General features: G+C 51.6%; 1 protein-coding gene and 1 long non-coding RNA gene across 14 annotated transcripts in view; one reads left to right on the forward strand and one right to left on the reverse strand.

Moving 5' to 3' along the window:
• Positions 1 to 23,450, reverse strand: part of RREB1 (ras responsive element binding protein 1) — a 176,027-nt gene that overhangs the window by 114,602 nt on the left and 37,975 nt on the right. For 4 of the 13 annotated variants that reach the window (XM_072813838.1, XM_072813836.1, XM_072813837.1 and 1 more), the window contains exon 1: positions 19,129 to 19,718. The exons of 2 other annotated variants lie outside the window; for them this stretch is intronic. The gene's annotated coding sequence lies outside the window, so the exon portion shown is untranslated. 7 more of the 13 variants (XM_072813839.1, XM_072813827.1, XM_072813841.1 and 4 more) reach the window with 5 other exon arrangements.
• Positions 19,050 to 22,501, forward strand: LOC140626214 (uncharacterized). The gene is made up of 2 exons (XR_012025413.1): positions 19,050 to 19,188; positions 21,112 to 22,501. It is a non-coding gene; the product is annotated as an uncharacterized lncRNA (long non-coding RNA).

The raw sequence follows: 23,450 nt of genomic DNA on the forward strand, positions 1-23,450 counted from the left end.
CAGAAGTGATGGGCTTTAAGTTGGCCCCAAAAGAGAAATTTCTCCTTAAGCAAACAGAAGAGCAAAGATTAAGAGCATGTGTACTGGAGGACACTGGCCGGGGCTCAAATTCTGACTCTTTGTCACTCAGGGCTGGAGGGACCTCAGGCAAGTGATTTAAATGCTCTAAGCCTCAAGCTTCCCTATCTGTAAAATGGAGATAACAATGACCTCACAAGGTCAACACGGAGATTCAGTGAGACAAAGCACAAAGAGCCAGGGAGCGCAGAGTGTCCCGAGTACTAAGGGGGGACCTGGTGTGATCAGGATCATCTCCTCTAACCCCAAGCTGTGCACCTGCGAGCTGTGCATAATCACAGCAGCGTGGGGACTATGGAGACAACGCATGAAAACCATCGGCCCCCACCCCACTGCCATAGGACAGTACAGATCTGATCTGCTTCCTAGAAACGGACTCTGAACACAAACAAATGGGAGCGGGACAAGGACGGCATCCCCACGGCCAGAGCTCAAAAGAGAAAGAGCTGGGGAGGCCACATCCGGGTAGGAGCCAGGAGTGCTTTGCTCCCAACACAGGTGCTGAGTGTGTCCACTGAGCGGGATCAGAGGCAAGTGGCTGTGAAATGACAGGCCCACCGACTCTGAGCCTGCAGGGGTGGCATCTGGCGTGTGTGTGTGTGTGTGTGTGTGTGTGTGTGTATGTGTGTGAGATGCAGGCTCTGGCTCCTGGCAGCCGCTTTTTCAGGTACTACCAGCCTCAGCAGAGGGCTGAAGAGCAGAGAAAAGGCTGGCGAGGGCTCCAGACTTTGCAGGTTTCTACAGGCAGGCATGTTGGCCACGAGGGGTGAAAATGATATGGGGGAAATATCAAGGAAGCTCCTACATCCAGACCTCCTTTCCCCCACCAGTGAGGGCAGGTGAGAGCATCCCTGCATCCTTACGGGCTGCAGCAGACAGCACCAGCCTCTCTCTCACCAGGAACCTAGGAAGGCGGCCCCAGACCTGCAAACCGGGTTGGCAAGGGTGGGACTGGGAGACGGGCTCAGGTCCCCAGGGCCACAGGCACCCAGCGTCCTCAATGCTCAGGGCCAGGTGTCCGCACACCTGGACACACGTGTGCTCTCAGGCCCCACATTCAGTAAGTAAACCAGTGCTAGTGACATACCAGCCACTATGCCAACATCATAAACATGACACAGAGCTTTAGCGAACAAGCCCCCGGGAGGGACAGAGCAGAATCTGAACCAAAACCTTCTACCGACTGGGTCTCCTGCTCCCCTGGACACCCTCCCTTCGACCCATCACCCTCCTGAGGGCGGCTCATCTGGAGGTGGTAACTTAGAAGTCAAATATTAAGCCAGGGTATGTGATGCAGCTTTTAAACAAGTCTACGGCTGCGGAGGCACGAAGCCTCCCTGTGTGTACACATCACTCCCGGGGCTGTAGGCACCGCAGAGGTCCTGAGCAACGCTCACCCTGTACCAGCTGCCCCGGGCCAGAACCCAGGAGCAAAGTGAGCCACAGCAGCCACCCATCGCACAGACACGGCCTCGCTCCCCCTTCTGCTGCCGTCTCCAAAGCTCAGGCCAACCTGTCACTGCTCTGCTCAAAGCCTTGACAATCCCTCCAATCCCGCCCCAGCCCACCCCAGATGGGCCTCCACCCCACAGGGTCCTCAGCCCCAAATCATCACCCGGAACTCCAGCCCCCACCTGCCTTTTCCTGCCTGGACCTCAGCCCTCCACGGGCTCTAGGCCTGCGGCCCACAGGGCAGGGCGAAACCAAAGGCAAGGGCGACGGCATCCTCAGGGCAGGGAGCCGGCCCCATCGGGCGGACTGCAGGCGAAGTTTGAGGCCTTCGGATGCCGGTTATGCTCAAACCCAAGCTCACTGCTGAAGAGTCCAGACAAATGAGTCAAATCAAGGTTCAGGACGGCTGGCTCAGAGCTCTCTGGGTACCAAGGTGTGACGCGATTTTGTGTAACAAAAGAAGGTCCCTTAAGACAGTTGGGAGAGGCCAGAGCAGAAAGCTTCCCAGCAGTCTGACACGAGCTGCATGAAACCCGAGCACCGCTAAGCCTCAGCTTCCTGTCCCTAAAAAGAGGAGAATAAAGCCTACCCCGCATCCGTGCGGGAACGCATGCAACCGCCCAGCGCAAGGCCCGCGGGCACCCAGTGCGCTCCTTCCCTAACCCGCTGCGCCCGGGCTGTCCCCCGGGCACAAGGAAGATGCCCCCTACCTCAACCCCCGGGGCCCCCAAAGCCCCACCAAAGCGGGCCAGCACCCCACTCTCACCAGCTCGCACCCAGCGCCAATGAGAGAACGTGCCCAGAAACAAAACGGACCAGGAGGCAGCCCGCAGCTTGGAGGGCTGTAACCCAGAAAAATCAGTTTTAGGGCACAGGAATGAATGACTTTAAGGTCCGTTGTTGTGTCCCACCTCCCGAATCGAGGGGGGCTGCCCACATTGTTCACGACTCTCCTGCCAGTCCCTCAGTCCATGGGCAACCGGCTCTGAAATGTATCAAGCCACATACACAGAACGGGACAAGCCCTCCCCAGAGGGCGGGGGGCTCTGAAAACCTCAGAAGAGGGGGCGCCTGGCTGGCTCAGTGGTCGAGCGTCCACCTTCGGCTCAGGGTGTGACCCCGGGGTCCTGGGATCGAGTTCCGCATCGGGCTCCCTGCGAGGACCCGCTTCTCCCTCTGCCTGTGTCTCTGCCTCTTTCTGTCTCTCATGAATAAATAAAATCTTTTTTCACTTTTTTAAAGATTTTATTTATTTATTCATGAGAAACATACACAGAGAGGCAGAGACACAGGTAGAGGGAGAAGCAGGCTCCATGCAGGGAGCCCGACGTGGGACTCGATCCCGGGACTCTAGGATCACGCCCTGGGCTGAAGGTGGGTGCCAAACTGCTGAGTCACCAGGGCTGCCCAATAAAATCTTTAAAAAAAAATTTTTTTTTTTAAAAAAAGGAACAAACAACTTCCAACAGCAGCTTTCAGCCTCCAAAACCCTCACCCCCCCCAGGTCATCTGGACTGCAAAGGAGCTAGCCCTCGGCCGGCTCCTGGGCCCACTCACTGCCAGCTGACAGACTGGTGATTACAAGGCTAGCGTGAGCAGTCCCCACTCCCAGTGTCCACCCCCAGAGGCAGAGAAGGCGCTCTCTCCTCTAATTCCACTACCTGATAAGCTTCGGTAAGTACCAATGAGTAAAATACAACTGAGGGAGGTGACGTCGCTGACCTGAGTTCCACTTGCTGGAATGAAGATCTCACCTCCCTGAGGTCACCTCAGCCTTCAGGGGGCAGCCCACACGACAGCCCGGATGGAAAAAATCTCTTTAGGGTCGAGGAGGGGACGTAGAATAAATTGCTCTGTTAAACGCAGCACCAGATTCCAAGTTCATCCTGCACTTCACTGGACGTGTCATCTCCTCCACCGCCTCATTCTTCTCAAGGGTTAGCAGTGTTCTTTCACTCACACTCCCATCGTGGCCACGCTTCAAAGCGTGTGATCGCTCACCGCTGCCTACACACCAGAGCCCGACTATTTTTCCAGAATCCCATCTGAACACCCCTCTCGCGCATAACTCCGCTCAACCCTCCCAACCCTCTCCTCCAGCCATGCTCTCCTTCCCGCACTACCCTGGCCCCAAATAAACCTCCTCACTGTGTCCTTTGGGGCCAGTACTTCACACTGTCGTTTGCCTAGGAGTCCGCCTCCCCTTCCCACTTGGTTCTCCGCAGGCCAGCCCTTCACATCTGAAGACATCGCTTCCTCTTCCCCTGCCACTTCTCACTCCCAGGTCCCCTGCCTCCCCCGGTGTCCCTGCCAGCTGGGATGAACTGGTGAGTGTTACGTACGGCAGGTGTTTTACCCATCCTTGCGCCCCTGGAGCCTAGTACCCAGGGAGAGCATCCGAGAGGTGATGCCCACCCCCCAGTGCAGGGCAGCTGCCGGTGGTATCCCACAGACGTGAAATGGAGCTGGGCGCTGGTCTCCCAATTCAGACTTCTTGCCTCTGCTCTTCTCCTGAAACCCAAACTGCCACGAGCATAAGATGGGTTTCACCATCTCAATCATCATCATCATCATCAAAGTGCCACGAGCATAAGATGCGTTTCACCATCATCATCATCATCACCAAAGTGCCACGAGCGTAAGATGATGATGATGACGATGATGACGACGACACCAGTAAACAGAAGACAGCTCAGTTATAACTGAGCCAGTGGCACAAAAGGCTGAAATTTTCTATTTGTTACCAATTTCAAAACAATCCTTCTCCAAAGACCCACCGGAAACGGGAAACAGACTATCAAGTGCTCACTGCATTTCGAGATCTGCGAGTTCCCATAACTTGCTCTGGCACCCCCAGGCAGGGCAGGATAACGCACCCTGGTGACCTCCATCCCAACAACATCCTAAGGGGGACAGGACATCCTTCTATCCCTCCAGTCCACAGGGCTCCTACTGCCTAAAAAGCAAAGCATCGAAAGGCCAATACGTCCCAAAGGCTACCCCCGCCTTGATTACGGGCAAATTTTAAGATCAGGTCAGCAGTTAGACTTCACTAGTTACCACAGGTCACTGGGCCCCTTAGGTCACCCGTCCTGAACTCTGACACCGTGAGGCAAAATCTTGAATTTATATATTAAATGACAACCCATTTTAACAGACAACAACACGGGACCCGTTTTCAAGGCACTGGCCCCTACAAGAACCCAAAGCAACACTCCACCGACTACAGAGCTGAGTTTCCAGGCTCCTCAAAAGCGGCCCACATGCTACTCTTGCTTTGAAGCAGAGCTCAAGCACGTTTAGTGAGGTTGAGAATGGGCGTCCACGAGAAACAACCTGAGAGACAGGCACACGCCCCACCACCCAGCACACGAAGGACCTACAGAAGCCTCAAGTCCAAGCCCACGCTCTTTTACTTTGGGGGCATCCCTCACCAGGTGAAAGACCACTGGAAACTCTCTAAGGGAGACTTGGGGTACATTTTATCTTCTAGAAAGATCTGTCCAGGGCTTCACCCCTGGGTCTTTCCTACAGTGGCAGCCGGAGGCTCTGGGGACAGCCACTTCCCTCCAGCTGATCTGTGAACCAACACCACTTCTGCGAGCCTCTCACCTCAGCAATCACACATCTCCCCTCCTGATCTTCCATGAAGTCACGGTCTATCTAGCTCATCTTGTCAAATGCCAGAAAACCTGCTATTTCCAGAAGCCAGCAACCGTGTCGCATGCTTGTTCTTGCACACTCTTCCCCTCGGTGGGTACCAGAGGGCTCTGCACACGGCAGGCTGCAGGGGATATTTATTTGATGAATATAGTGTGTCGTTACAGGAGGTAGTTTAGTAGTGGCTTCAAGCGTGGGTTCGGGACCCAGGCTGCCCAGTTTGATTCCCACGAGCCAGTTGCCGCACTGGGTCTGGCATTTCCACACCCAAATAACGCGGATAACTGACCTACATCACAGGGTCAAAGAGTCTTTGTCAGGAATGAATGAGACGATCCAGCTCAAGAATTTAGGACAATGGTTACTAGTACATGCTCAATAAATATAACATGTTAGTGCCGCTGCTCCCAGAACCCATGCTCAGAGTTTCCCCACGTGAAGAGGCTAACAACCGAAAAAGGGTGGGAATTAAAGTGGAATGACCTGAGATTTTTGTTATCAGAATGGAGTCATGATCACGTCTAGTGGGGGCAGAAGAGAAACTGAAAGACTTAACATCTGGCTTGGCTGATTTAAAGCAAACACAGGCGGGCCTTGACTGGCGATGTGTTTCATCAAAGGGGGTCTATAAGCCAAGTGCGGTCTGTTGAACTTTTAAATGCACCCTAGGTAGACTCCTCTGTGCTGCGAATGACCACATCTCAGTTCCTGCCGTTGAAGGGTGGGTTTCTCTGTCCGCAGCTTTGTGCAAAGACAGGGGCGGCAGCACCAGCCATCAGCAGACTTCCCAGGCCTGGCCAGCCACAGAAGCCCTTCCAAGATTCCAGGCACTAGAGAGATAACAATGAAATAAAGCTGCCGGGCCACTGTGATCACAGTCTCTAAATATAATAATTTGCTGGTGCTACCCTCCCGAGATAGGTACACGCCCCCACACCCCGCTTTTTCTCGAGGATGCCACACCGTGGAACGTGACCGCACACCATCGACTCTCCAGTGGACTGACAAAAAGCAACCCTCAACCAACCCACAGCCATGATCGCCACCCACACCAACATCAAGCGCTGCTCAAAAAAGGAAACAAAAACAACAATGAAAATGAGAAGAGGTGCAACCTACTGCCCTGACAGGATGTGACCGATTGCTCCTGGGACTCACCTGTTCCCAGGGAGAAAGTCCTCTTTGCAGCACCCATCCCAATGCCACATTCTTAGCAAGCTGTGGGTTCAGCGTGAAGGGACAGATCACAGGCAGCCTTAGGAACATCCCACAGCCTGCCCGTACTGACAGCACGTGGACATTCTCGGAAGAAAGCTCATTAAGATTCCAAAGCATATATTTCTTTATTAACTTGTTTCACCAACCTCTTCAAGGAGCTTTACATAAAATATATTAGACTTTCATCCACTTAATCTGAACACAGCAGACGGTCTAATACATCCAGAAGGGGATATATTAGAGAGGACATTCCAACACCCCAACACCTAGGGAACCTCACACCACCCAGCAGCAGCAGGATGCAAATACACAACTGGTTAAAGGAAAAAACCAACTGCAAAAAAAAAAAAAAAAAAAAAGAAGAAAGAAAAGAAAGAAAAAAAGAAAAGAAAGAAAGAAAGAAGAAAAGAAAAAGAAACTGCCCGAGAGACAGTGTGCACTGTCATCACTGTCTGCAGTTACGGATGAGCTATCCAAAAGCGAGACCGTATCTGTTTGTCACCAGAAATTGGCCACTGACTACACAACTGACAAGCAATTCTGGATATTAATCACAAGGCCACTATGTAGAGTAAGCTGTATTTGGCAGCAAACTTCTTGTTAGACCTCCAAATCCACACCTCACAGTGAGGCTAGAAGACAGAGTTTTTGCAAAAGTACCCAGAGATTTAAATATTCAAAAGAATATGCTCACACCCAGCTTTTAAAGGTTTCAGCGTCTCCTTACCAAGTTTTCAACTGGAAAGAAGCAGGACAGGGACAGGTCTTTGGGTTTTCTTTCGCCTTTTTTTTTTTGGACCCTAAAAACTCATTCATCTTATCAAATATAGGGCTGGAACAAAGTGTGGTGGACACCACACTACTAGTGGGATTTATGGTCACAGTGATGCAGAAACACCCAAGCTCCTGAGCAAGAGATGGGGAATCCTGTTACCCCCGGCATGGGTCAAAGGGCACTTTCTGGGGCCCCAGGGGATGTTCAGGTTATGTTGGTCAAGACAGAAACCATAAAAAAGGAAGCATCTTTGGGACATGCTAAGGACTCACCACCTGAGGCTTTGATGAATCATGTGTATGACGTCAGAAAAGCATCACCCACAGTCAAACGCACTAACACTTTGCTGGGAGATCACCCCCCAGGATGGAGCCCCAGCTCACACACTGGAATGGCTGGGCCGGCAAGGGAGGCAGCCAGTGCCCCCTGCACTGGCAGGTGCAGGGCAAAGTCACCGAGGGCAGCATTCAGGCTGGTGCTCCGACGGTCACACTGCAAGAGGCAGCACGCCTGCGCTCCAGCTTCTAGTTTTTACCAACCCAGTGGAAAACACGTCACCTTCTATCTTGTTCCAGAAAGATTTGTGTGCATTAAGAAAAAAAAAAAGGTTAATTAACGCAGTAAAACCCCAAGGTCGTTCTGGGGGAAGCAGGTCTGCCATCAGCAGAGGTGTTCAGATAGAGGCCAGACAATCAGTGGGGATGAGCTCTGTGCCCTGCGGCAGGGATTAGGTCCCTCCCTCTGACACCCACGGATCTAGTGGGAAGCCCAGCACACAGGAGATCCAAGAGCAAGTTTCGCTTGCGGAATGAACTTTGTTTTCACACAGATTACCGGGCGAGCAAAAATACTGACCGAGTTTGAAGACATGCAGAGGGTCAAGCGTCCCCTGGGAAAGCAAGGAAGACGCTGGAAAATCAGGTCGTGAGGGAGTCCTGGCACCCCTAAGTCAGAGGCTCATGCAACTGGGACAGTCCTACTCGGTTCGTGCCCAAAGCCTCCTGCCCTGAGCCCTGTGCTCACAAGTCCAACACCTCACCAAAACAAGCAGACACATAAATGCTCTGAAGATTTAGCTGCGGATCCCATCTGAAAATCATTCAGAAGCTCAGGCCATCTACAAGAAAATCTTCCATTTCCTTCTGGTATCAGGAAATTAAAAGGAAAGAAGGAAGGTGGGGGTGGGGGAGGAAGAAGCCAGTCATTTGTTTCCACTTCTCACTTTTTTTTTTTTTTTTAATATAGTTGTATTTTTCAGGCTCTACCCATGCCAGGTGTGTACGTTTTAACCAATGAAAACAGTACAAGCAGAGAAGGTGCTGAAAGTATTAAAGACCATAAAAATCCCTCTTTAAAGAACAGGGGACGTACCGTGTTTATAAACCTTGTTTCATCCAACATTCTGATCTCAGAGAAAGGCACCCCCCTCTCGTCCACTACAAAGGCCAGAGACCTGGAAGCCATCTCTCTCCCTCCCCGCCCCCATGCTACCCCCACCCAGTAGCAGAGTCCTTCCAGCCACTTAGATCTCGATCAAAGCCTCCCAGGCTCCCCACCTCTGTGGCCACCATATCCAAGCCAGCACTGGTTTTCAACTTTTTTTAAAAAACCAGGCTTCTAACTGATCTTGCAGATGGAAGGCAAAATAGTAGCTTCCTTGCAGTCTAGTCTATCCCCCACTCTGAGCAGGAACAATCTTTAAAAATGCAAATCTAATCTCATGGTGTCATTCCTTGGCCTAACACCCTTGAAGTTCCTAAGAAGACCTCCAAATACCTGTGGGCTACAAAGAGGGTGCTGAAGCCACTTACCTACTTCATCGTGCTGTCATTCATTTCTTCCGCGTCTTTTTTTTCCCTCCACACACTCCCTGCGTTTCTCTCGCTTCGGTGGGCACACACCCCTCCCCTCCAACCTAAGGGCCTTTGTATAAGCTGTGCTCCAACACACTCTTTCCCTCCCTCCACCATCCTTCAGATATTAGCTCCATGGGATGCCTTCCTTGACCTGCCTCCCAGTATCCTCCATCCTACCGCCCCCAACACATGTTCTTATTCAATTTTACTGCTAGCAGTTGGCATAGAAGTACATGACTTAGTGGCCGAACAGGTATTTTCCAACCTCTGTGAAGCTATAGCAACTCTCTCTTACTCATAACTGGCACTCCCGGTATTTACTGCAGCCTTCACATAGCATACATTCAAATACTAAATAAAAGTCAAATAAAGATCTGCAAATGTCAAAAAAAAAAAAAATTCAATGCTATGACGTTTGCAAATTTGGGGGTGCAAACTTTTTTTTTTAAGACTTTATTTATTCATGAGACACACATCAGAGAGGCAGAGACACAGGCAGAGGGGGAAACAGGCTCCTGGCAGGGAGTCCGATGCAGGACTCGATCCCAGGACCCCGGGATCATGACCTAAGCCAAAGGCAGATGCTCAACCACTAAGCCACCCAGGGGCCCCAAAAAACTGTTTTCTAAAAGCAGATTGGGTCTGATACTGACTCCAACGTGATAAAACATTCTAGGAAAAGGGGCCTGCGAAGCTTTACTAAGCTCTTAAACAACCAATAGTTCTCTGAAACCTTACTTTCATGATTTAAAAACAAATTAAGTCTAGAGATGTACACGTTAAGCCTCTTTTAAATTATACTCAGTTTAAAATTTTAAGAATAGTTTAATCCAATATAGGATTAACTAACCAAGTCATGGGAAACCTGTTTGAGATGTTCACTAAAACAGTTTCATATAATTATCCCTCAAAACAACAATTAAAAGCCATAAGGTGGAAGAGAAATGACTTTTAAGAGGTGTGTTTTCCACATCGGAGAAGAAACTATACAAGCCTCCTAGAGAAATGTAAGAGTTAGACTATTCTATCAGAATGTATCTACCAGATGAGCCTAAAAACTCTAGTTATTGGGTAAGCACAACAGGAATATTTAAAGGTAGGAATGTATTTTTAATCAGCTAGGATTTCATCTTGTAATAAAAGGTAGCAAGACCTCCCACTATGCAGTTTAAAAACATTCTTTAGGTACAAAAGGGTCCATAAGCAAAACATTTCTCTCGGACCCAATCTTTTCTGGTATCTCCCCTATTTCTTAAGCTGTATATACTTCTTTTAAAAGAAACTTAAACAACTTGAGGTGGTTTTGTGTATTCAGAAGCGGGTTTTTAAAAAGAATAAGGTCTCAGCATAAATGAGGCTGCCCTAAAACGGTGGAAAGTTTCTTTCTAGAAGACTGATCTCTAATCAACTTCTATCAAGTATGGATATTGTACACACGCACACACAAATAGAGCAAGATCTACGCCCCGTAGGTTTCTGGTTTGGTATTTTGTTTTAAATCCAAGGAGTAACGGAAAAAAGAAAAGTTAAATTATACACAGACCAACACTCCTATTAACTCATACCACTAATGAAACAAAAATCTAACTAAGCAGAGAAAATGGGCCCACACGTTGGAGCTCTGAAATGATTTTGGTCTTTGATCTGTGTGCCCATCTCTCCTATTTAATATAAACTTCAAACCAAGAGCCATGAAAAGTGGTTATAATTAGTAAGGGCCCTAGTGAGACAGCTTCTAGTGCAATCAGGCATTAACAAAGATTTTTTTTTTCTCTTTAATTTCGAGTAAATTAAGCTGAGCAAAGTTTTTATTTTACCATTTCTGTAATTCGAAATTCTTTTCCAGCAGTGCACACATAACACCAAATCTCTGCAGGACGGCTGTGCTAAACACTCAAGTTTACATCTGTTTCCTTCTCTCAATCTGTACTGATATCTAGGACCCAGCTACTAAATTATATGTGTGCCTCCCCAAAAGCTCTCACTTTCGTATTAGAAAAATAGATCCAATCGACATACTTTGCAATCCTTGAGCTGGGTACAGAAGGTTGGAAAAATAAGAAAAGTCCCTCTCTGTTCTCGAGGTGGGGAAAACCCGTCCACAAGGTCCACTGTGACAGACTGGACAGAAGGAGGTAGGAGTGACTCTGGATGGAGGACCCGATTCTCCCTGCAAGAGGTGGTTTCTAGAGTGTTCTTGGAAGAAGAGCAGAGAAAGGCCATCTGCTAGAAGGAGATGAGGATGAGCCCGAGTGCAACAACCCACACGGACGGACGCGGAGACGGTCAGAAATCACTCAGTGCGTCAGTGGCGCAGAGAAGTGGCAGGAGCTGAAAGTAGCAAGACAGTCTGGAAGCTGATGATGAAGGTGCTCGGGTGCCAAGTAGAGGAGTTTGGATTTCTTCCTGTAGACAACAGGGAGCCAAGAGATGTTTTTCAGCAGGCAAACACCATGTGCAGCTTGAGTTTCGGAGCAGAGCGGAGGATGAGCCGGAGCAGGGCAGCGCGGGCAGCGGGAGGCTAACTGAGGAGGTGCTGGCGACACGCTGAGGACCTGAGGTCAGGGCCTCGCCGAGCCAAGGCCAGAGTCCGACCAGAGAGAAGTTTCCGGGAGGGTCTGATCACTGGACTTAGGGGCCGAGACAGACGCAAGTGAGGATGGCAAAGCGCTTCCTGGACGGGAGGCTGGGTGCACGGTGCGTTTCAGAGGACCTTCCAGAAGTGAAGGAGAGGACTTGTATTTTTACAAGTCACCTCTGGGGCACCTGCAGGTGAGCCCAGCGACAAAAGGGTTCGGGCTTAGGAAAAGCTGTAAATGGAGACAGAGGGCAGGGAGCTGCCAGTTTACAGGCCAGAGGGGAGGGCAGATAAACACCTGAATCCACGGCTCCTGGTACGGGAAGCCAAGGTGGCTTCAGAGCAGGTCCCTGAGCAAGAGCAGCACAAACAGATGTGAACAGATGCTTACTGTCTACCACGGGGTTTAGGATGTTTAAATAAAAGGGGGGGGTGGGCAGCCCGGGTGGCTCAGCGGTTTAGCGCCGCCTTCAGCCCTGGGCATAATCCTGGAGTCCCAGGATCGAGTCCCACATCGGGCTCCCTGCATGGAGGCTGCTTCTCCCTCTGCCTGTGTCTCTGCCTCTCCCTCTGTGTCTCTCATGAATAAATAAATAAAATCTTTAAAAAAAAAAAAAAAAAGAAAAAGCTACCTGTGAGAGTGTTTCTGTAAGGTCAGTGGGAGCCCAGGCCGTCTTAGGGCCAAAGCTACTGGCACATAGGCAGCCAGCCCTTCCCTTTCTGGAATGCACTCTCCCCTCTCTTCCTGCCTCCTCCTCAGCTCCTCACCTCCTGCCTGTGTGGCTAAGGCCTGGAGTTGGGGTAGGGAGCATGTAACAGGGGTCAGGCAAGTGACACCTGTGGCTACAAGATCACTCTGGTCACTATCCTAGACTTTTCTGGGCTGAGGAGATAGTTTCAGGTCTGTAAACCACATTTTGTTCCTTTAACTCAACTAGTTAAAAGGAACAACTAGTATGGGGAGACCCAGTAGTCCAAAGAACATAAAAGTAACCCCCGTGTCCTTCCCCCACGTTCCCTCCCCATCCCTCCCAGCTACAGCACCAGCCTGCCAGCCACCCCCTCAGGAGGAGATGTATGGACACAAGACCGGTTCCCAAAAGCTGCCCTGTAAAAAGGGTGGAGAGTTATGTAAGAATTTTGCAAAAAACTTGACAAAACGAGGGAGACTTCTGCACTTACGAGTGCAGAAACCCTGACTATCAAGCGAGTAAAGGCTAGTTCAAACACTTGGGGGGGTGGGTAGAGGGGAATACACTCCAACATAACTTAAAACAGGAGAGAAAACTGGCAGATGACAACAACAGAGCGAGTTTCCCAATAACTGAAGAAGTGACTCGGAACAGCGTCCCAGTGCCAACGAATCTGGTTTGTTTTAGAAGCAGATGAGTTCTAGAACTTTTATTTACTATCGGGTTTTTAAATATGTTTCACACCACTTCGTGTTTTCCCCAACCCCAAATTCTCTGTGACCCCTTGAAGGTGCCAACCATGGTACCTTACAGGCATGTAATAGGAGCTTACTTGCTTTATGAAATTTCAGATCTCCCAACAGATCACGTGCACTACGCTGAGGACACCCAGGCTCCCTGCACATAGGACACAGGCCACGACTGCTGTACCTTTAAAGCAGGCTTTCTCAACCTCCACCTACCCACTGACATTCTGGACTGGGTAATTCTTTGTTGTGAGGCCATCCGGTGCACTGTGGGATGGGTAAGCAGCATCCCTGGCCTCTTCCCACTGAAGGCCAGTAGCACCCCTCCCCCGAGCAAGGCAATCAAAAAAAAAAAAAAAAAAAAGTCTCCAGACATTGCCAAATGCCCCTGGGGGCAAACCGCCAACTCTGAGAACCACTGCTTTAAAGGGTGAGTCCAAAGCTTACAACGACGACTTGCCTTGTCCTTAAAATCCACCCCTAAGTGAACTTCATTAAGAAAAACTGGTCTAGTTCTGTTGGTCTCTCTGGGCACCCAAAGCAAAAAGAAAGTGCTGCATTTCCTCAATTTGAACAGAAACCCCTAGGCAAATTTCGCCTGAAGTCCTGGAGTCGTGCACAATTCTGGAAAGGAAATCCAGAGTGGATACCCACAAAGCTTCCTGAGCTCAAAATATACCACTTTCTTCCATATATAGATTTTAAGTTTCTGCAACATTTATTATCCTTACAACAATTCTAGGAGGTAGAAAATCTACTGACCAAAAAAAAAAAAAAAAAAAAAATGCGTATGATCACATTCATCAACAGACATGTGCCAAAAGGTAAAAAGTTTCTTTTTTAATCGCCTTACATCTTCACATTCAACACAGAATTACTGTGAAAAGGATCTGGTCTCATTTAAAACACACACAGAGGCACATACTTAACGCTCAGTGTTCTGAGGCTAAGCCGACGTTAAGAAAGCAGGTGTTGTACGGAGCTAGACTGGGATTGGGTTTATTACCAGCCAGAGTGCAAATTGGCACAGCTGTAAAATGGGTTAATACAGCCACCTAACCCTCTCCGTGTTTGCTGCTTTGAGGATAAAATCCGAATCTTTGGTTCAAGGCCTTCACAAAAGCAGGGTGAAGACTCTGTCAAAGGTACAACCTCACCAACACTGAAATTTTAAAAAGTCATTAAGCCACTAGGTCTCAAACATTCTTTTGACCATCCTACCCCACGGCCTCTGAAAAAGGGGGGGGGGGAGATACTCAGCAAGCCAGGGGAAAAACAAATAGAGCCACTTAAAAGCTTTATCTAATTACCCCCACTGAGACTTTTTCTTGCTGCAGTCTGGCCGGCTGACAAAGAAATGGGGGTGGGAACGGGGGTGGGGGGTGGGGGTGGTGTTCCCTGGGCCTTCTCTACCTTATCAGGACCACCCGCCCTCAGGGAGTCCGAGAGGCCTCAGGTGAATCCTGCAAGGGCAGGCAAGTACCCAGTCTCCCCAGTCTTGGGGACTTCACAGAGGCTTTCAAATTCTCTTAGCATTACTTGCTTGAATCACACTGAGCAAACATCTCCACCCTCTCCCACTTCTTTTGTCTGAAGCACCTATTCACAGGCCGCCACCTTCAGTGATGCGCAGACGGGCTCACCTGTCCCCTGGAGTACCGACGGCAACAAGATGCACCAGGGGCTGGAAGAGACCGCGCCCTGAGCCCTCCTCCCAGCTTCCCTTCCTCTCCACCCCCAGGGTGGGGGGGCGGGGGGAAGCACCGGCTCCACTCCACGGTGGCTTCCCTTCGTAGGAACAGCGAGCACCCAGAAGGTGCCAAGAGGCCCAGGCCCAGCACATAAAAAGTCAGCCTCCCTCACTCCTCATCACCTTCCTCGCGTGGCCACCTCCGTTGTGGCGAAAACACAGCAGATGGTTTTCCTCTCTACTCTCCCTTCTTGGGGAGTGGGGAAATTAAAAATAAGTGACGCATTTCAGAAAGCACATCGTATGCCTCCCCCTGTGTTTCATATGGTACACCTTTTACCTCTGATTTATGGGGAGGCCCCCCACCGCCCCGGGGCGTGGAAATCACACTCTGACCCCTGCTTTTTGAAGAGGGCCAGGGCTCCTTCTACTCAAAAATCACTTTCTAGGTCTCAGAGAGAAAAGAGAACCCATGCACCCTGCCCCCCTCCCAGAGAGGCCATCTAATTTCTTAATGATATTTGGAAATAAAAAACGTTGGTCAACTCTCTGCCTGTCTGGTGGGTCAGATGGACACAAGCAACGGTGAGGCAGGGAAACCTCGGACTTAGAGCAGGCTTGCCCTGCTACCAAGAGATGATGCTTAACAACCATGGCTCCAGGTAGATCTCAACCATTTTATCTCACTGTACAATTTCGAGATGCTCATACGTACTTGCAGCAGAAATGTGAAGTAAATCATATTATTATTTTTGACATTTGGTCACCCTTCCAAACAGACTCCAGACCTAATACAATTCTATTTTCTACATGGTATTAAAAACTGGGCTGAATAAACTCTGATGGGGAGATGGAATCCTATCAAAGCCTAATCTAATCTCAGGAAAGGGGGAAGAAAGCTATTGTCCTGTTATCAGGAGGGCCTACACCGCAGACTTTCTCTGGATACTATATTACATTTCTACCTTCTGAATGCAAATCTGTTTAATAAAGAGTATAAAGTAAGACATCCCTCTGTGGATGAGCTAGATTTTCCAAAACAAACTGAACAAGCTGCTATGAATAAACGAAGTAAAGTGATGTTACACACGTATGTCCTCAGGAAGGAGGGCTGAACCTGCACACACCGGTATCACACAAGAAGTCAGCCCAGACGAGCTGCCATCTGACACCAGAGTTGGTCAGAGAGCATGAACTTCAATTAAAAGACACTTACAAAAGAGAGAGATTATTTAAATATGATAACGAAAACAAAACAAACCCAACAGCCAACCTTCCTAGGTCAGAGGACATGGAGGATCCAGAAATTAATTAAATCTAGTAAATAATGTAAAACAGGGAAGGACTCCCTTTCAAAAATGCTCTGGTTAATTTTAGCATCTTCTGTTTAGCTGCTTAGCAACCCTTATCCTATGACCTTTTAAGCACCACCTACTTTTCAGAAGGATAATGAATAGAAACATCAAAAGGATTCACTTCTGACTGTTTCTAGTGAGCCTGTTTAACCAATTTTTGCAGAAATTAAATTTATATTAATTATGTCACACAAAACCCTAAAAGGGTAGGATTTTTTGGCGCCACAAACCAGGAATTTTCTTCTGCCAGAGGTAATAAATGATGTTCACAACTGAGCATAAGGACAGCAAGCAAAGATTTCCAAACTGACCTGAGGAAGTGGATCAACACAGCAGTTTAAAATTGAAGAGTAAAAATGCAAGCCACATAATGGCAACTAGCTATTGCCTGAGCAGCAGATAACCAATAAACAACTTGATCAGATGCACACGAACCAGGTAGGCTTATTTTTCTCCTTCAACATTCTATACCTGTGTTGGATGCAAATAAGATCTCAGGAGTCTGCCTGAAGATATCTAAAATAAAAGACCCTTCAAATCAGAAGGTCATTTGTTGGATGATGTAAATAGTTAGGAATGGATGCACCACCTGTGCCAGCTGAGTCAGACTCATCTTCCCCATCACATAACAAACACTTGTCTGCCATAGGGCTTAGGCTCTGAATTTCTGATGAGAAATTAAGCAGTTATCCAGAAAAACCCAGAGAACGATATGCCCCGTAACAGTAAGCATCAGCAACGTTTCTGAAGTTATCATACAACCAGCAAATCCTTCAAAAAAAAAAAAAAAATTCCCCAAATGCAACCTGCTTGGCAGTATTTTTAAGAATGATAAAACAGTGCAAGTTCATTAACAACCTAAAATGGAGCACAAGCTAAACAAATAACTAAATCAAAGGGCTCTCTCCCTTTCTTTTGTAAAAGTGGGGGTGGGTGGGAGAGGAAGGTGTTTTTTCACACATTTAAAACTTGATAAAAGACATTCAAATGTTTAATTCATCAGTGTAACCAAAGCTCAAAACACATCAAAGCAGGATCCATCAGCGGGTACCCAGAAAGCTCCCTCCAAAATGCAGAGGTAAAACACAAACAAACAAACAACAACAAACAACCCCTAACATTAGTTAGTGGCTCACCGATGCATAAATTATTTGAAGACTAACTTGGAACCCATTTCTTCAGAAGTTCTGTGTGACTCTTGAAGGAAGCACAGAACTAAATGTTTAAGGGAGGAGGAAAAAAAAAAAAAAGTTTCAGCCAAGACTCCAGCCTCTAGCTCAGACTTCCGGGTTACACTAGATCTTAGAACCATACCTGCCTCCTCGAAAAAGCACCACGTCTAGAGGATGCTTTTAAGGGCGATGGGGAGATGGGGAGAAGAAGAAAAAAAAAACAAAAACAAAACAAAACCCCACACTAACAAAACCCATCCTTTGCTCTGCAGTTCCCTTTTCTCTACCTTCCACTTCAACTAAACTTATTTCAGAATACACTCATGCGCATGCACAGACCGCTTCATGCCTAAAAGGAAAAAAGACCTCAAAAATATGGGATGCACATTAGCAGCTCAGCAGCCTGTGCAGAAATCCTCTCCAGTCTCCTCTTCGAGACCGAAATACCTCGCTATTTCCAGCATCCCTATCCAACAGGCAAACTTTATTTCCACTGACTTTCAAAAGGCTAGGCTTTCCCTCTAACAACCCTAGAACAAGCACGGGGGCGAATTTTTCCTACTGATGGAAACAGACAGGTTTTTCAGCATACCAAAAAAAAAAAAAAAAAAACGACTTATTTTTTCATTCGCCCTTCTATCTCTCTGCACCACCACCAACCACCATCCCCCTTTCCCCCTCCCCAAAAAAATAAAATTAAAAAAAAAAAAAAAAAAGAGAGAAAACTCCAAAGTGCCCCGAATGTGTGCTGCCGCTGGCTCTGAAGCCGTGTAGAATTTCGTAATGGAATGTGAACTGCTCGTCCGGATCTGGGCTCACGTTCTATCTTCTAACCAGTAAGGAGCGAGGGAGGGCAAATCTGCTGAGCAAGGAGAAATACTTTCCTCCTCTTTTATAACCCATCACGGATGCACCGCGGACGCCGGACGCGAGCTGCACGCGGCGCCTGTCAAGCGGCCCGCGCGCCCCCCGCGCCCCCCGCGCCCCCGCGCCCCGCGCGCCCCGCACCCGCGCGCCCGGCCCCGGGGGAGCGACCCTCGGCCCCTTGCAGAAAGCACGCCGCTTCCCAGGGAGGGGGCCGGCGACGGGAAGGACCTCCCCTGCTCCTTAGCAACCAGGAAGGTCGCAGTTTCCTAAGAGACCGCGAGTGGGGAGGGGGCGCGCGCGCGGGGAGGGGCGCGGGGCGCGGGGCACCGGGAGGGAGGGGGGCGGCCCTGCCCTGGGGCCCCCGCCCCCGCCCCCGGGTCGGTCCCCGGCCCCTCGGCGCCCAGCCTCGCCCCCGACTCCCGATCCTCCCCCAGCTCGGCGCTGCGGGGCCGGGATGGGAGGAGGCAGGGAAGCCCCAGAACTCGGGGAAAATTGGTCCAGCGGGCGGCGGACAAAAGTTTCCGAGCGCGCTGCACAGCTGGGCGGCGGAGCGGGCCCCGCCTCGGATGCTCCCGGCCTCCTTCCTGTGCTCGTGACGGCGCCGGGTGCCGAGGGCCCCCCCACCCCTCCCCGCCCCCCACCCCGCCCGCGATGCAGGCTCCGCTCCACACCGATGGCTCCCACGAAAACACGTCCACCGCCAGCGGAAGGGCCGGGGAACAATACGCGCGGACGCGGCTCCGGCCCCCGCCCGCCCCCTCCCTCCCTCCCGGGCCGCCCGGGGGCGGGGGGCGGCGCGACCCCCGGCCGGGAGGGGGCCGCCGCGGCGGGCGGGGGCGGGCGCACGGCGGCCCGCGGCCCCCTCCCGGCCGGCGCCGTCCGCGGGGAGGATCAAAGTCCGCGGCGCAGGGCGCGGCGGATGCTCCCACCGCGCAGCCCCGCGCGGGCACCCCCGGGAGCGCCCCGGGCCGGCGGGCACCCCCGGATACCTGGCGGCGGCGGGCGGGCGCCGTCATCCCCGCGCTCCTCGGCCCGAGCGGGACTCGAAAGTATGTAGGAGAAAAGTTTCCCCTCCCACATGGGGGGGGTGGATGTCGCGGGGGAGAGAGGGCGGAAGATGGAGAGCGGCGCTGGGAAGATGTCTCTGGCCGGCCGTGCGCGCACCATCCGAGTCCCCGGCGGCGCTGGTTAAAAATAAATTCCGCGGCGGGCGCGGCGGCGCGGGTCGGGCGGGATTCCTGCGCTCGGGCGGCTAATATGGATGCGCATCAGGTCCCGGCGGCGCGGCGCTGCGGCGGCCGCGGCGGCTCGCGCTGGGAGCTGGTTGGCAGAGCCGGCGGCTCGGGAAGGGGAAAAGGAGCGGAGGAAGGGGAGGAGGAGGAGGAGGAGGAGGAGGAGGAGGAGGAGGAGGAGGCGGGGAGGAGCGGCCCGGCGCGCAGCCCGAGGGGAGAGGGCTGCCCGGCTCATCCCCGGCCGGCCCCGCCGCCCCGAGCGCACGCAGCGCGGCGTGGGGCGCTCGGGTCCTCGGCTCCGGGAGACGCCGAGTTTTTAAAAAGGGAAAAAGAAAAAAAAAAAAAAAAAAAAGTACAACGCGCTCCGCACGCTTCACCCTCCCCATCCCCAAAAGTTCTTTAAAAGGTCGCTCCCGCTCCGCCCCGGAGCTCCCGCCGCCGCCCGAGGGCCGGCAGCCGGGGCCCCGGGCGCGTACTTACGGCCCTGCCGGGGCGCTCGGCTCGCGGGCATGGTGCGGCGGGCGCCGGTGGGCTTCGGGCGGAGGGAGAGGAGAGATGCAAACTTGTTCCGGAAAAGGAATCAAAATGGCGTTTCTGGATGTGCAAAGTTCATCAACTCCGCAGTCACTTCCCCTCCTCCTCTTCTCCCGCCGGGAGGGCGGTGGGCGAGGAGCTGGCGACCCCGGCGCCCCAGCCGTCGTCCCGGCCCCCGCCGCGGCCCCCCGCCCCGCTGCCCGGCCGCACGCTCGGAGGCTCGCTCTCCCCCTCTCACCCTGATAAGTAGACACATCACGTGTTGCTCCTGCGAGTCTCCTGGGGACGTGTTACTGAGCGGCGGCGGCGGCGGCGGCCCGGGCCCGGGGGTGGGGGTGGGGGTGGGGGTGGGGGGGCCCGGCCCCCGCGGGTCCCCGCCCCCGCCCCGACTTTCGCGGGGCGGCCGCCGCTCGCATCCCGGGATGGATGGAGGTGGAGTCCCCCCCCCCCCCGCTCGGCGGCCCCGGGCCGGCCCCACGCCCTCCGCCGGCGCCCCGGGGGGAGGGGGCTCGGCCGCCGCGGCGGAGCGCGATGCCCCCCGGCCCCGCGCTCCCCGGCCGGCCGCCCCCGGGACCACCGCGCCCCCGCCCCGCAGCCGCCTCCCCGCCCCGGCTTTCCATCACTTCCCTGCAGGGTTTGTTTCACTATTTTAACGGAGGACGCGGCGAGGCAGCGATGCCCGGGAGGCGCGACAGGGGCGCCCCGGAGGCCGCGAGGGGGGTGGCGCGGGGGGTCCCCGGGGGGGCGGACCGCGGGGCGACCCCCCTCCCCGCGCCGCTCCCGCCCCACGCGGTCCTCGCGCTGCATCCAGGTGGGGCGGGTGGATGATGGGGCAGGCGATTAAGGAACCAGCGCTTCACCCCGCCCCCAACTTAGGGCTGCTTCTCCCCCGGGCCCCGGTCCTTGTAAGCTCCGGGGCAGCAGCCGCCCGCCCGGCCGGGAGCGTGTTCTCCGTCCAACAAATTCCGAGCGGACTTGGCTTTTGTCAGCTCCCCTTCCCCACGCTCCACGACTGATGCTCCGGGCCCGGGGCGGGGGAGCGGGGGAGGGGGGAGGGGGCTGCCCCCACCCCCGCCCCTTCCCAGGCTCCTACCGCCCCCTGTGTCCCCACCCCGCGACGGCACTGCTGATGCTGTGTCATCCACGTCGCCCTCCGAGGCACGGGGAGGCACCGGGGAAGCCACACGCAGTATCTCTGTCTTTCAGAGGCTCCCGTCTCAACTCTGCAACGCAGGGGCCCTCCTTGGAGCTGCTCCTTCTCCATCCCCTGGGCGGCCGCCACCGCGCTGGGCTGGCCTCGGCGGGGCTTAGGCGGCCCAAGTTATCACCGAGCCCCAGAGACACCAGGCCCGGGCTGTGCTTCCTCCAACAAGCCACTGACACGCTTCCTTCCCACTGTTCATACTTTTCCTACAGGGCTTCTGCGAGGGGGGCCTGTTCGTGGCCCTTGGAAACCTCTTTAGACAGATAGGGGAGGACTGTGGTTTTGGAAAATAAACATCACCCCACCCGGCCGGTTTCTGAGGACAAACGTGCCTCCTAACTAGTTGTAGAGAAGACTACTGTAGAGTTAGGGCGTTGCAGATGAGTTGGGCAAGGCGGGGTGATAGGGTTGCTGCTGGCTTCTCTCTACGGACTGTGACCTTTGACCTCGGCTCTCCCACTCGGGCTCCTGTGAGGGCACTTGGGTGCCACACAAAGTCGAACACGCCGTCATGGGTGGGCCTTTGATTTGCGGCCTCCCGTGGAACTCTGGTTTTCAGGGCTGCAGCTGGAAAGAAGTGTCTGTCTAGGCATGGATGAAATGAATGGATTCTGGCCAAGATAGAACTTTACAGAACCAAGCAAAAACAGTTGGACCATTACCCCTGACGGGAACTGATTCAGCTGCTGGTCTCTCTGACGTCCAGAATCATCAACATTAAGTTTTCAGAACCTGTTATGTTTCCCAGGGTCTACTGTTTACTGAGGAAAACTAGTCAGAGAAACTTCGGCACTTGCATTTTCCTATGCCTCCCTCCGCTCCCACCACCACCACCGCCCCCCCAGGTCCCCAAGTGTGTTATCAAGTGCTTTTGTGAAGACAGGCATGCCAAAGGAGGAACAGGCGGGTCTCTAAGCAGAAGTAATAGTTCACACGGTCACCAGAGAATTGGTGTCTGGAGCTTCTGAGTTGTAACCTGTTCCCGTGAGAAGGCAAAAAGGAAGGCCAAGGAGGGAATGCTAGTTTATTTAGTTGCCTTGCCTCAAGATTCAAGAGTGATTAGCCATTCCTCGTCCCCCCCTCCCCCAGCCAGTGGTAAGTTTTGAATAGGAACAACATCAAAATTGGAATTTTGCTTATGATGTTAGCTTATTCTGTAAAAATACACTGAAACCTACAAAGCTGCATGAATTCTCATGACCACTCACCACCTTTATAACCTCATCTAAAAAGAACTTAAAAGTAACTTTTCAAAACCAAACTCTAGGGCTGTCTCGCTGGCCCAGTCAGTAGAGCATGTGACTCCTGACCTCAGGGTCATGAGTTCAAGCCCCACATCGGGCATGGAGTCCCACTTTTAAAAAAATAAAAATAAAAATTGAATTCTAATGATACTGGGCTCCGTGTTCATCTTTTTTAGCTAATTAATAATCTTGGGAGCCAAATGAGGTGTTCAAAGTTCTGTTTGTTCACACTCATATAAGTATCATTTATCCAACAAGTATTTATTGGACATCTAATAGGTTAAAAGAGTCCTGCTATCAAAACTAGAGAGAGATGCCTCTCCACACCCACTTAGGATGGCTAAAATAAAAAGGACAGATGCAAGTGTTGACAAAGGATGAGGAGAAATTGAAACCCTCATACACTGCTGGTGGGAATGTAAAATGGTGAGGCCACTTTTAAAAAACACCTTGGCAGTTCTTCCTCAGAATGCTAAACATAGCTTTGCCGTACGATCCAGCCATTCCACTTGTAGGTACACACATGAGAAACAAAAACATAAGTCCACACAAGAACTTGTACACAACTGTTCCAAGTGGAAACAATCCGAATAACCATCAATTGAGGAATCAATAAACAAAATGCGGTATATCCATACATGGATGGAGTTATTAGTCAAAAGGAATGACACAGGGACACACGCTACAAAATGGTCAATGTTGAAAACATACTAAAGAAGCCAGACCCAAAAGGACAGATATTATATGTTTCTGTTTATATGGAATATCCAGAATAGGCCAATCTATAGAAACAGAAAGTAGATTACTGGTTAGAGTTGATAATTTAGAGGGATATGGGGATTGACTACTAATGTGCACGGCGTTTCTTTCTGGGGTGATGGAAATGTTCTAAGATTGATAGTGGCGATGACTGCGCACTCTGAATACACAAAAGCCACCGAATTATGCACTTCAAACGGATGATTTGTATGGTAGGTAAGTTCTATCTTAATTAAGCTGGTATGTATATACATCATGAGATTTTTAAAAAAGGAATTGTGTAAAAAAAAAAAAGGAATCGTGCTAGATTCTCTAGCAGAGAAGTGATACAAAAATGG

Source organism: Canis lupus, chromosome 37, assembly GCF_048164855.1.
Source record: "Canis lupus baileyi chromosome 37, mCanLup2.hap1, whole genome shotgun sequence".
Lineage (NCBI taxonomy): Eukaryota > Metazoa > Chordata > Mammalia > Carnivora > Canidae > Canis > Canis lupus.